Below are 13,018 nucleotides of genomic sequence, written 5' to 3'. Positions count from 1 at the left end.
ACAATGCCCACCCATGGATGCACTGTTATTAAGGAGCTTGCTACTGTATGTGCAATCCTCTCCAGGGAATATAAAGTCTAAAGCAGAAAGTAATTTCATATTGAATCGTTTCCCTCACTTAGATGTCTCCCCAGCGCACTTCCACCCCCCACCCTCAAAATACTTGACAATGTGAATTGAAAATTGTTTTTAATCTCCCATCAGTGGCGTATGAACAACATAGAATTTCTCGTCTTTTAATCTCACCCAGGATGACAGCAAACGTGCCAGGAACGGCCTTTACAACTCCTGGGCTCGGGATGGCTGAAGAGAGGTCGTGCTGGTGGGAGTCAAAACCAGAGGTTTTGCTCCTTGATTGTTAAGAGGTGGCCAGCTACTGGAAAGTGAGGGTGTTAGGTGAGGGGAGGGCTGGGTTTGTCTGTTGTAACCCTTCAATATTCCTTGTTTGTGCGCACCCACATGAAATGCCCACTTGTCATGTTTGAACATTCCTGGCACCTATAAAACTGTAGCCAGCAGGAGTCAGCTCCTTCAGGAAAGGAGAGGGAACTTGATGAAATGAAATATGTTGGTTATTTTAAAAAGTCAATAAATATAAGAACTAGTTTTCCATATTAAAAGTTCATGAATGGAAAATGGTGTGAAATGTATCCATGATTTCACAATCCATGCACTCAGGAAGACTCCACATTGGGAATGTCAACTGTAGAAATTGCAGTTACAGCGATTGCAATTGTTTGAGATTTTGAGGATAGTCTACTGATTGATTTGTATCAGAATCAAATCACTGTTTACAGACACACTTTGCTTTCTCATTAGGAGACATGTGGCCACTATTTATTTTGCTAATTTTAACAAGTATTTTAATTTTTTACAGGTCTGATGTTTTGGATTGAAAAATGGCATGCGTATTCAACTGTCTTCTGGCAAACAGTGTTAAGTAGATTCTGGAATGCTGAATAGTAGCCAAGCTTATTCATGTGCAGGATGAGGGCCACTTCAGACTAATTGGTCCTCATCCTGGGAGACTGACATACGGCTTCGAGTTTCATGTAAGTATTTGAGCTGGTATGTAAATAAGGGAGCAGAACTGAGATTACCAAAAATACAGCCAGCATCTGTTTTATTCAGAACATTCTGTACTTCTTCAAAAGTTTATGGGTCCTATCTTTCTGAATTTGTTTCAGACAACAGCAGAAGTTGCATAGTCACTCTCCTGAACAGCAAGGTCCACTTGAGCGCCAGTTTGCTCCATGCACAGATTTTCCCATATTCATATCAATGCAAGTACATCACACAAACAAATTCCTTTGGAAGCAATTGATTAATATCACGATGCAGATGACAAGGAAAAGGAGCAATGGCTCTGCAAGATATCCAACAACTGCTACTTTTATGTTCCTCTATTAAGTTTTGTGGTTTCCTCAACTGAAAACTATGTGGTTTATGGGATGTTATATAGCAATATGGTGAAGCTGATGCACATGAGTTTATTGTGTTGTGTTTCAGGGTAGGACCTGAGTATATGCCTGTGTGCAAGATTATAGACACCCAATTAAAAAGCCATGATTGCAGCTTTAAGGAAATTATATGTGCATAGCCTTGTGCTCCCACACTTCCTTAAAGTCAAATCCATGTATTTTAACTTCTGCTTCTAGCCATTCCCCACCATCTTCAAAAGACCCATTCTGATCAGTGATGTAAAAACCATGTTGATTGATGTAGACATGGAAGGGGGCCATTCAGCCCCATTGAGTGTGCACCAGCCCTCTGAAAGAGCATCCTATATGCCCTATCCCTGTAACCTCACTAAACCTGCACACCTTTGGACACTAAGGGGCGATTTTAGCATGGCCAGTCCCCCTAACCTGCACATCTTTGGACTGTGGGAGGAAACCGGAGCACCCGGAGGAAACCCACGCAGACACGGGGAGAAAGTCCAAACTCCACACAGTCACCCAAGGCCAGAATTGTCCTGGGTCCCTGATGCTGTGAGGTAGCAGTGCTAACCACTGTGCCACTGAGTCGCCCATGTACTTGCAGTTGCTCAGTGCGCCAATTGATAATGAGTATGAACGCCCCCGGTAATTGGGGGCGGAGCTTCCCCCTTAGCAGGGATGGCTCCACAGTATAAAAACCCCAGCCTGAGTGCAGGTCAAGGAGGGTGACCATCGGGGCATGGAAGTTTAGTAGTGTATCTTAAGAAATCTTTCTCTTTGTTTCCTACCGTGCGCCCGATGAGTGTTTCTCGCCCGTCAGGTTCTACACACACAGGCGCCATTAGAGAGATTTTGAAAATGTGCCTAATTTATTTATTTATTCATGCACCTTTATTGGGAGGAAAGTAATTGGCAATCTCCAGTGATGCTTTGGAGGAAGTTTATGAACTGGAAAAGACCTTTTTCCTGTCACATAAGGCAGAATTTTCTGGACATTGGTCCCATTGTTTTAGCAGGACATTTCGCGGGTCAACCTAATCAAATAGTGTGCTTTTCCGAGGCTCCTCTCGGGGTTTCCTGGCCAATCAGTGAGGGCAGGTGGGATAACATTCTTAATCTATTGAAGGAAGGGCTTCCAATTGGATCATTGCCTGGGTTACAATAGCTCAGTGGATTGGACATCGATTTTTTTGACGCAACAGCAATCCTGGGAATACGGAGCAGACCTGGGAAGGATGCTGACTGTTTGAGTCTTAATGTTTGCCTGTAAGTCCTTTGTTTCATTTATTCATTCATAGGATGCAGGCATTGCTGGTGGAATTTAAATTCAATTAATAAATCTGGACTATAAAGCTAGTCTCAATAATGGTGACCATGAAAACAATCATTGGTCGTCAGAAAAAAAACATCTGGTTCACTAATGTCCTTCAGGGAAGGAAATCTGCCGTCCTTTTGCGGTCTGGCCTACATATGACTTCAGACCTCTAACATTGTGGTTGACTCTTAATGGCCTAGCAAGCCGCTTACTTCGGGGGCAATTAAGGATGGGCAGCAAATGCTGGCCTTGCCAGCTGGGCCCGCATCCCATGAAAGGATAAAGAAAAGAAAATGGCTCAAAACAGTTCCTGTACAGCCATTGAACATCAAGGAGGAAAAAAATCTGCAGATGAAAGATCAGGGGCGGGATTCACCCATCGGGCGGCTAAGTCCCGACGCCGGCGTAAAAACGGGAGTGTTTTACTCCGGCGTTGGCGCCCGTTCCGGGACCCCGTTCTGCGGCCCACAGTGGGGTAGCACAGTGCTGGAGCGGCTCACGCCACTCCAGCTGCCGATCGCGGACTGAAACCGGCACCGCGGGGTCCGCGCATGCGCAGTTGCGCCGGCGCCAACTAGCGCATGCGCAGTGGCCTTCTTCCCCTCCCTGGCCCCGACGCCAAATGGCGCAGAGCTACAGGAGCCGGCACAGAGGAAAGGAGGCCGGGGGGCAGAGAAGCTGGCCCGCCGGTCGGTGGGCCCCGACCGCGGGCCAGGCCACTACGGAGGCCCCCCCGGGGTCGGACCCCCCTCCCCCCCCATAGGCTGCCCCCGGCCCTTTCAACGGTGAGGTCCCGCCGGCTCAGAGGATGTTAGAATGGCACAGGCGGGACTCGGCTTTTTGATGACGGCCGCTCGGCCCATCCGAGCCAGAGAATCGGCGTGCCCGCCCATGCCGGCCCGGGGCGGACAGTCGTCGCATACCCCGACCGGCGCCGCGCCGACTACGCAGACCCCAATGGGAACGCGATTCTCTCTGCGGAAAATCGCGTCCCGGCATCAGGGCAGCGTGGCGCGATCCGCGCGGCCCACCGGCGATTCTCCGACCCGGCGGAGGGTCGGAGAATTCCGCCCCAGATCACAGCCCCTCTTCACCATAAGAGTGACAGAGACCCTATATGCTCTACATCACCAAGGTATCTCTGTACCCAGTAGAAATGCAAGCATGCAACTGGTTACCCGACAAAAAGTGGAAAACCAAACAAGACGACTGAATTCCATCAGGAATTCCCAAAGCTCTTCCAGTGACTTGGTAAGCTAAAGAAAAAGCATATCACACTGCTTTGAGCTGCCATGCCAATGTGTCTATTTACCCCCAAGAGGGTGCCACACCCTCTGTTGTCAAAAGTCAAAGAGGAACTTTATTTTTTAAATTTAGAGTACCCAATTCATTTTTTCCAATTAAGGGGCAATTTAGCGTGGCCAATCCACCCAGCCTGCACAACTTTGGGTTGTGGGGGCGAGACCCACGCAGACACGGGGAGAATGTGCAAACTCCACACGGACAGTGACCCAGAGCCGGGACCGAACCTGAGACCTCGGCGCCGTGAGGCTGCAGGGCTAACCCACTGCGCCACCGTGCTGCCCTTGTCAAAGAGGAACTTGCCCGAATGCTGTACTGAGGCATCATATCACCTGTCATGGAACAAACCCAGTGGTGTTCGGGATTGGTGACTGTCTGCAAACCCAGTGATAGCGCAGACTCTATGTGTATGTCACGCAATTAAACACAGCAGGCCGGAGGGAATTCCAGCCAATGGAGTCAGCAGATGACAGCCTGGCAAAACATGCCAACAATGCCCTCATCACCGAACCTGACAATAATGGGCTTGAGCAAATAACCCTAAACAAGGAGTCCAGGTTGTCAGTGACATTTATGTGATGTTTTGTAGCAATATGGTGAAGCTGATGCTCATGCATTCATTCTGTTGTGTTTCAGGATCGGGTGAGGATGTTTGGGTGCTTTTTGTTTTTACCACCTTCCCTTTGGCATCTCATCATCTCTGGCGATACTCCAGCGCACCATGTCCAGTATCTTCGAAGGTAAACAAGGAGTCATTTGTCACATGGATGAGGTCCTCTTCATGGGGCCACAAGAGAGGAACGTGACCACAGGCCTCGTCCTGTTACATTACCAATACACTACCATCTCGCCCTGAGTTGGGATGCTGAGTGATCAGCCAATATGGAAATACCAGTGTCAGTGTCAAGCCTAAAGTGGGTTTTAAAACCTTCAACTTCCAAACTCACGGACCAGAATTCTTGTTGATGGTTTTGTACTCCTCCCAGGAAATTTGAGTTGAACTTTGTTTGCTGTTCTGGGTGGCCTGTAAGCCATGTTTGTGATATGTAGATAATTTGAATGGGCCAGTAAAGAGCGATTCAACAAATTTCCTTGGTTTGTAGAATCTTTTGTTGAAAGTTATTCACCCAGGAATGAGATTCCATTCAGGGTATAAAATGCATCAAAGGCATTAAGAACATATTCGAAGTCTGTGGCAGCGTCTTCTACCCCATCTGAGAAGGACCTCATTGGGGATAGGCCCTATGGCACAGAAGGATGAACCTGGTGCTTCTGCTCTTTGGTAAGGAGACCTGAGGCTGCCCAGTAGACATTCACCCATCTTCCATTGTTGGCTTCAATATGGGCCCTTGAGACATTCGAGTGAGCGCTTGTCTAGTGCTGCCATTTCTACCACTTTCCTGTTGGCCTTTTTCCGAGGTACACTTGTAGATTGTTGATCCAATCAGGGATTGTTACAATTGTGGTCTAGGTGGCACTACCAGGGAGCCAGGCTGGCAGTGCCAAGGTGCCTGGTAGCATTAGCAATGCCAGGCTTCCATCCTTCCCAGATACCAACCATCCAGGGGCCTCCGATTGCCTGGGAGACCCACCCCCAAGTGCCGTTCCATCTGGTCCCTGTTTGTGGGGACCAGTGATAAATGGCACCCAGCTGGGGTCTCCTCGGTGCGGCTGGTAAATCCCTGGGGCCAGTTAGATCTGGCGTAGACATGGTTAAGTAAGCTGTTAAGCGCACTTAGCTGTGGAAGTCTGGATCCCGCTCATTGTGGGCGGGATCTATATCACGACATCTCGATAGCTCTCGCAAGACGTAACGACCATCAGGAATCTTGAAAGAAGCCTCCATCTACAAATTTGCTGATGACATGACCGTAGTGGGTCGGACCTCAAACAACAATGAATCAGAGTGCAGGAGGGAGATAGAGAATCTAGTGACATTGTGTAACGACAACAATCTCTCCCTCAACGTTAGCAAAACTAAGGAGCTGTTGTGCTGCTTGCAGAAAAATACTTTTCACTGTACCTTGGTACATGTGACAATAAACAAATCCAATCCAATCCAAGCTGGTCATTGACTCCAGGAAGCAAAGTATTATACACACCCCTGTCTGCATCAATGGGGCTGAGGGGGAGATGCTTGACAGCTTCAAATTCCTAGGTGTGCACATCACCAACAATCTGGCCTGGTCAATCCACGTCAACTCGATGACCAAGAAAGCACAACAGCGCCTATACTTTCTCAAATAACTAAGGAAATTCGGCATGTCCATATTGACTCTTACCAATTTTTACATATGCTTTCTTAAACATCTTCTCAATTGCTCTGTCACCATTAAAGATTTTCCCCCTCTTCTTGCACCCTACCCATTAAAATAGTATATTTTAGATTATACTGCCATTCCACATTGCTTTTCCCCAAGCAGACCACTTCACACTTTACTGTCATAAATTGCATCTGTTGAGTGCCTGTCCATTTCACCAATTTGTCAATGCCCTTGCCTTCTTGAAGTCTGCCATTATCCTGTTTACTGGTATGTTTCCAGGTTTTGTATTGTCCACAAACTTCGTACTTCCGATCCCCAAGTCCAGGTCATTTACCTGAAAATGCAAACATTTCCTTTCTGGCTCAATGTTGCGATTTGCTTTTCTCACACAAGGAAGAGAAAAAAACTTTCTATCAATTCAGCAGCTTTTAAATCTACCTCTGCATTCACACATCTGGAAGAACTGGAAAGTAAAAATCTCAAGCAATAATAAACTCTCATATCAGTTGTCCTTCATGTTGTTACTGCATTATTTTGATACCAATTCATATTAGAATATATTGATCAAGCTCGAGGAAGCTGTTATGGTAAGACTGCTTAAATCTGCATTTTAGCAAGTTGATACCACACATATACATATTAAAAATTAGGCTGGATTTCATGGTAACTGCGAAGTGATCAATATGAGATAAATTGGATAGCAACATCTGAGGGCCACATAAGTGCAGTTAAACACAGCATTTACTGTCATATAGAGCCATAAAATCATAGTGTTTTACAGTACAAAAAATAGGTCCATATGTCCAACATATCCACGCCAGCCATCAGCAACATCTCTTCTAATTCAATTTTCCAGAACTTAGTCCGTAGCCTGTCATAGAATCATAGAATTTACAGTGCAGAAGGAGGCCATTCAGCCCATCGAGTCTGCACTGGCCCTTGGAAAGAGCACTAAACCCGCACCTCCACCCTAGCCCCGTAACCCAGTAACCCCACCTAACCTTTTTGGACACGAAAGGCAATTTAGCATGGCCAATCCACCTAACATGCACATCTTTGTGGGTTATCCTTCTCCACAAGCTTTACTATGAGAGACACTCAGCATTTAAATACATGCTGAGTGTCTGGAGATTGCTGTACTTACTGACCAGTTGTCCACTAAGCGCACCAGAAAACATTAGGGCTGGTGCATTCAGGTGTAAGCGAATTAATAACTGTCCGTAAAATGCCTCTGCACAGCTGAAAGTGCCGTAATCACTGAGCACTGTTTGTTCTTCATTGATTGCAAAAGCCAAATTGTTTCCTGATCACTTGTCACACATTACTGTTAGATACCACCTGCTCAGAAATCGTCAGAGTCTTTCCTGTGCATTCCCTTCTTTCCTCACACGCCATTTTTATTTAGTTGAAGTTGTTTCCGGTGCTTCAGCAATACTCATTAGAATCCCCTTACTGACCAGCACCTGCTCCACAACCACCTCGTCCCTGCCCAAGTATAAAATATCCAAAAATTTCTTCACAAAAAAAAAAGAACTTTGCGACAAATGGTGCCAACTCCTTTTCTGTTCTGCAGACGTTTCATATGAGGAGAGACTTATTATGGTCTTATGGACTTCTGTTCAACATAGTTCTTTCATCTTTTTCTGTTTCAATAATGAGATACTGTAATTGTGATACCTCATAATGAACCCCAATCATTAACTTTACTTGACTTCCTGAGCAGCGAGGGGCCCCTGACTAAGAAGTGATAATGCTCCCTCAGCTCATGTGAAAGTTTCTATTGCATCAGTTCCTTTTTCATGAAGCCACTTTTCATCATTCTTCCTACTTCACTGAAGTCTTCCCAATACTTGAATTATATTTGTCATTCCAGGGAATTAGCAGGAAAGGCCTAGTTATTTTAAATTCCAGACAAACATTGCATGCTGTTCAGAGAAAAGAGAAAGCATTCTCCAAAATGTTTTCTTTTAAAAGAAACAAAGATTAATTTTTGTAAAATAAAAATACAAACAAAAATTAACAGCTGGAGCCTGCCCTAATGCGCTGTATAAAAAGCTTGTGATTCCTGTAAGAAATCCAAGTGGGCAAAGGGGCTGCCCAGCCCAGTTTTTTTTCTCATTGTATGGAGAGTCACGTTAAGATTTAAGTCAATGTGTTATAAAATTTCAGACAATGTGTTACAAACTTTCAGACAACCCTTTCTTCTTCCTGGTTGAGACCATGTACCAAATCTTTTCCACAGAGGCAGGGAACAGGAAGCAAGGTCAGAATTTTCCAATTCCACCAGTGACGGGCATCATAGAACATAGAACATAGAAAAATACAGCACAGAGCAGGCCCTTCGGCCCACGATGTTGTGCCGAACCTTTGTCCCAGATTAATCATAGATTATCATCGAATTTACAGTGCAGAAGGAGGCCACCCGGCCCATCGAGTCTGCACCGGCTCTTGGAAAGAGCACCCTACCCAAGGTCAACACCTCCACCCTATCCCCACAACCCAGCAACCCCACCTAACACTAAGGGCAATTTTGGACACTCAGGGCAATTTATCACGGCCAATCCACCTAACCTGCACATCTTTGGACTGTGGGAGGAAACCGGAGCACCCAGAGGAAACCCACGCACACACGGGGAGGATGTGCAGACTCCGCACAGACAGTGACCCAAGCCGGAATCGAACCTGGGACCCTGGAGCTGTGAAGCAATTGTGCTATCCACAATGCTACCGTGCTGCCCTTAAGAACAAATTAATTTACACTATATCATTCTACCGTAATCCATGTACCTATCCAATAGCTGCTTGAAGGTCCCTAATGTTTCCGACTCAACTACTTCCACAGGCAGTGCATTCCATGCCCCCACTACTCTCTGGGTAAAGAACCTACCTCTGACATCCCCCCTATATCTTCCACCATTCACCTTAAATTTATGTCCCCTTGTAATGGTTTGTTCCACCCGGGGAAAAGTCTCTGACTGTCTACTCTATCTATTCCCCTGATCATCTTATAAACCTCTATCAAGTCGCCCCTCATCCTTCTCCGTTCTAATGAGAAAAGGCCTAGCACCCTCAACCTTCCCTCGTAAGACCTACTCTCCATTCCAGGCAACATCCTGGTAAATCTCCTTTGCACCTTTTCCAAAGCTTCCACATCCTTCCTAAAATGAGGCGCCCAGAACTGTACACAGTACTCCAAATGTGGCCTTACCAAAGTTTTGTACAGCTGCATCATCACCTCACAGCTCTTAAATTCAATCCCTCTGTTAATGAACGCTAGCACACCATAGGCCTTCTTCACAGCTCTATCCACTTGAGTGGCAACTTTCAAAGATGTATGAATATAGACCAGAACATCACAGGAAGGACTGGAAAAGCCCAGACCAAGTCTGTTTTGGGGTCAGAAACCCGCCTCCAGTGAAAATTAATTAAAGTTCAGGTTTTCACGGGAGTGAGTCCACTCGAGTATGTGGATGGGATTCCTGCCCCCTTGGAGCCAGTGGGGGTGGGAATGGAGGTGGGTCAGACTCCCCATTGCAGCCGTCACTGAGGCGACTGGTTGTCCTGCGGACGAGATTTGCTGAGTGTGCCCAAAACCTTCCACTTCATCCGAGGGAAGTGAAATGCCACAGGGGAGCTTGAGGCCTGGCACCCAGGGGTAGACAGATCCTCGCCTCATCACTACTGAGAGGAATATAATGCTGGAGGCTGTGTGGTGGTATGTATTCGGGGTCATGTGGGACTGTGAAGCAGTGATGCTATTGGCTGACAGATCCCGGGTCCTGGTTGGCTGTTGACTCCTGGCTCCGCCCTGAAGGCGGAGTATAAGAACCCGAGCTTCTCCCCGCCGCTTCATTCTGTTGCTGAACTGCTGGGGCCAAGTCTCGCTTAATAAAGCCTCATCGACTTCATCACTACTCGGCTCTCTCGTAAGTCATTGTGCGCTACAGGCTGTGAGGAGAGGAAGGAGGACCTCCTCCTTGAAACTAGCAGGAGGAGGCACCACGATATGCAGCAGGGGCACCTTTCTGTTCAGCATCATCTTGCAGCAGACCACCACAATGAACCAGACTTTCCCAGGAAAGTATTGGAAGGCACCATCCAACTAGCCTAGCAGACAACAGAATTGCATTTTCAGAAGTCAGAAGGCTTGCTCAATGGTTGCCCTGTGTTGACTCTGAGCCTCTGCTTGAGGCTCCCCTGGGGCTAGTAGCTGTCTTTTTAATTCCCTTGATCTATAGAATCCATTCACATACTCCAGGGCTGGAATGAAGGCAAGGCAAACCTCACTTGCAAACGAGCAACAGGAATCATGGCGACTGCCAGGAACGCAAGGACACATGTTGAGGAAGCTCTTGTTGTGGTCACAGACTAGTTGAGGGAATGGAAACCCTTTCTGTTTATAGATCTTGCTGGCTAGTCACAGGGCGCATTTATGGCCATATGGCCCTGATGAGGTCCTACACCTGGAAGAATTCAGTAATGGAAACAAAACCCAATTCCCTCTGTCTCTGCAAGGTTATGTTATCAAATGGATGTGCTGCCAAGCTCTGGAAAAGAGGGTATCAGGACTACAGCGATACAGGTGCAACAGAGATGCCACCAAAGTGCATAGATGATGCTTGAAAGGAGCCAGAAGTGAAAGAATTCAAAGCCACAGTGACCTTGACAGCCACTGATAGGACATGGCAACAATGCTGTGGATTCGAGGTATTTGACTATGAGGAAACAGATGCCAGTGACCACCTGCCTGCTGTGTCATGGTCTCCTATGGCACTGTTTTCTAATCCAGGTAGCTCTATCCTTGACAGTCAATCCTGTGTTGAGAGTGGCCTTTGTTGCCTTCCAGCCCTTCTCTCCTCTCCATTGCCTTCCTGACACCTGGGTTTCCATCCTTCCCATGGAGGGTGCTGCCCCTCATCATCACTGGGCCCAAATTCTGACAGTCATGGCCCCATTGTCAGCTGAAGGTCGTTCATGGAGGCGACCCCTTCTCAACCTTGCCCCTCGCCTGAGATGTGGTGGTCCTTAGGTTAAACGACCACCAGTCAGCTCTCCCCCTCAAAGGGGAAAGCAGCCTATGGTCATCTGGGACTATGGCGACTTTATCTTCACCTGTCAGCTGAAGTCTTCCTTCCGACCAGTTGACCACGCAGCTGACCTTGGCAGCCGTGCCCTCTGTTCTTCTGCCCAAACAATACCAGGGGGCGTTGATTATTTTCCAAGCCAGGTCGCTGAGCGCCCACTCTCCTTGACCCATGTGTCGGGCCAAGGGCACTCCTTACCATGTGCCCTGTGCTCCTTTGTCCCACTGATCCCATCATTGGACCAGGCTGATGTCCTGGAGCAACCATGACTGGCTCCCAATATCCTGCTGACATCTTCTGAAGACGTGGGTAACCATTGAAATTTAATGGTCACCCCTTCAGAAGCTCTTAACAAACTTTTTAGCCAATGTAATTGACCTCAAATAGGAGGGTAGTGGGATTCATGTCTCAATCACCCTCAACTTGGCCATTTCCTGGATTAGCACCGTGTGATTGGCATGCCACCCAACGCTGGTACTTTTGAGGCTCCCCAGCCCCTTCTTAAAGGGGACCTGAAAATTCACCCCAAATTTAGGCTCCTATTGTGTGCGCTGTTTGTCACTAAAGTTTTTTAAAATTCATTTACGGCATTTGGGTAATGCTGGCTAGACCAGCATTCATTGCCCAATCCTTTTTATCCTTGAGAAGGCGGTGGTGAGCTGCCTTCTGGAACTGCTGAAGTCCCTGCGGTGTGGGTACAGTGCTGTTAGGGAGGGAGTTCCAGGATTTTAACCCAGCAACACTGAAGGAATGGTGATATATTTCCAAGTCAGGATGGTGAGTGACTTGGAGGGGAACCTCCAGGTGGTGGGGTTCCCAGGTATCTGCTGCTCTTGTCCTTCTAAATGGTAGCACTCATGGATTTGAAGGGTGCTGCCTAAGGAGCAAGGTGAGTTCCTGCAGGGTATCTTGTAGATGGTACACACGGCTGCCACTGTGCGTCAGTGGTGGAGAGAGTGAATGTTTGTGGAAGGGGTGCCAATCAAGCCGACTGCTCTGTCTTGGATGGTGTCGAGCATTTTGAGTGTTGTTGGAGCTGCACTCATCCAGGCAAGTGGAGAGTATTCCATCTCACTCCTGACTTGAGCCTTGTCGATGGTGGACAATCTTTTGGGAGTTATTCGCCATAGGATTCTTAGCCTTTGACCTGCTCTTGTGGCCACAGTATTTAGATGGCTAGTCCAGTTCAGTTTCTGGTCAATAGTAACCCCCAAGTCTTTGATAGTTTTGCAGGTCTTAGTATGTGAAACTGAACCATTATTTGAGGTCTTCCATTGCCTGTACTGCTCTTATAGTGTCATAAGGACAGGAACTAAATTATTAGTCACAACTCTTTTAAAAAGAATAGAAGAGCACCTTTCTAACACCCAGACGCCCACAGCTCCTCATTTGGAACGTTAGGCCCGATATTACTGGCAATTCACTATTGCACCTTTGTGCTACGGCAGAATACCATTCACAGCCAAAGCCTCGTGTCTCTAATACAGTATGTGTTCAGCATCTGACATGCACTCTGATTTTCAGTACTCCCTGCATCATTGACTGCTTTAGAGTATTTCCCTCTAATACAGAGGAAAATCCTGCTTAATGTTGCGAATGTTGCAACAACAGATT

At 47.0% G+C, this 13,018-nt stretch overlaps 1 long non-coding RNA gene across 1 annotated transcript in view; it reads left to right on the top strand.

The window, feature by feature from the left end:
• Nucleotides 1–5,143, top strand: part of LOC140384805 (uncharacterized) — a 28,333-nt gene extending 23,190 nt beyond the window's left edge. The window contains exons 2-3 of the long non-coding RNA XR_011933141.1: nucleotides 878–1,052; nucleotides 4,693–5,143. This is a non-coding gene — a long non-coding RNA (uncharacterized lncRNA). The remainder of the gene's footprint in view (nucleotides 1–877; nucleotides 1,053–4,692) is intronic.
• The last annotated feature ends 7,875 nt before the right edge of the window (nucleotides 5,144–13,018 follow it).

The sequence above is a fragment of the Scyliorhinus torazame genome, chromosome 10 (genome assembly GCF_047496885.1).
Source record: "Scyliorhinus torazame isolate Kashiwa2021f chromosome 10, sScyTor2.1, whole genome shotgun sequence".
In the NCBI taxonomy this organism is placed as follows: domain Eukaryota; kingdom Metazoa; phylum Chordata; class Chondrichthyes; order Carcharhiniformes; family Scyliorhinidae; genus Scyliorhinus; species Scyliorhinus torazame.
The sequence above is the reverse complement of the archived record's forward strand: the minus strand, read 5'-3'. Positions and strand labels throughout refer to the sequence as shown.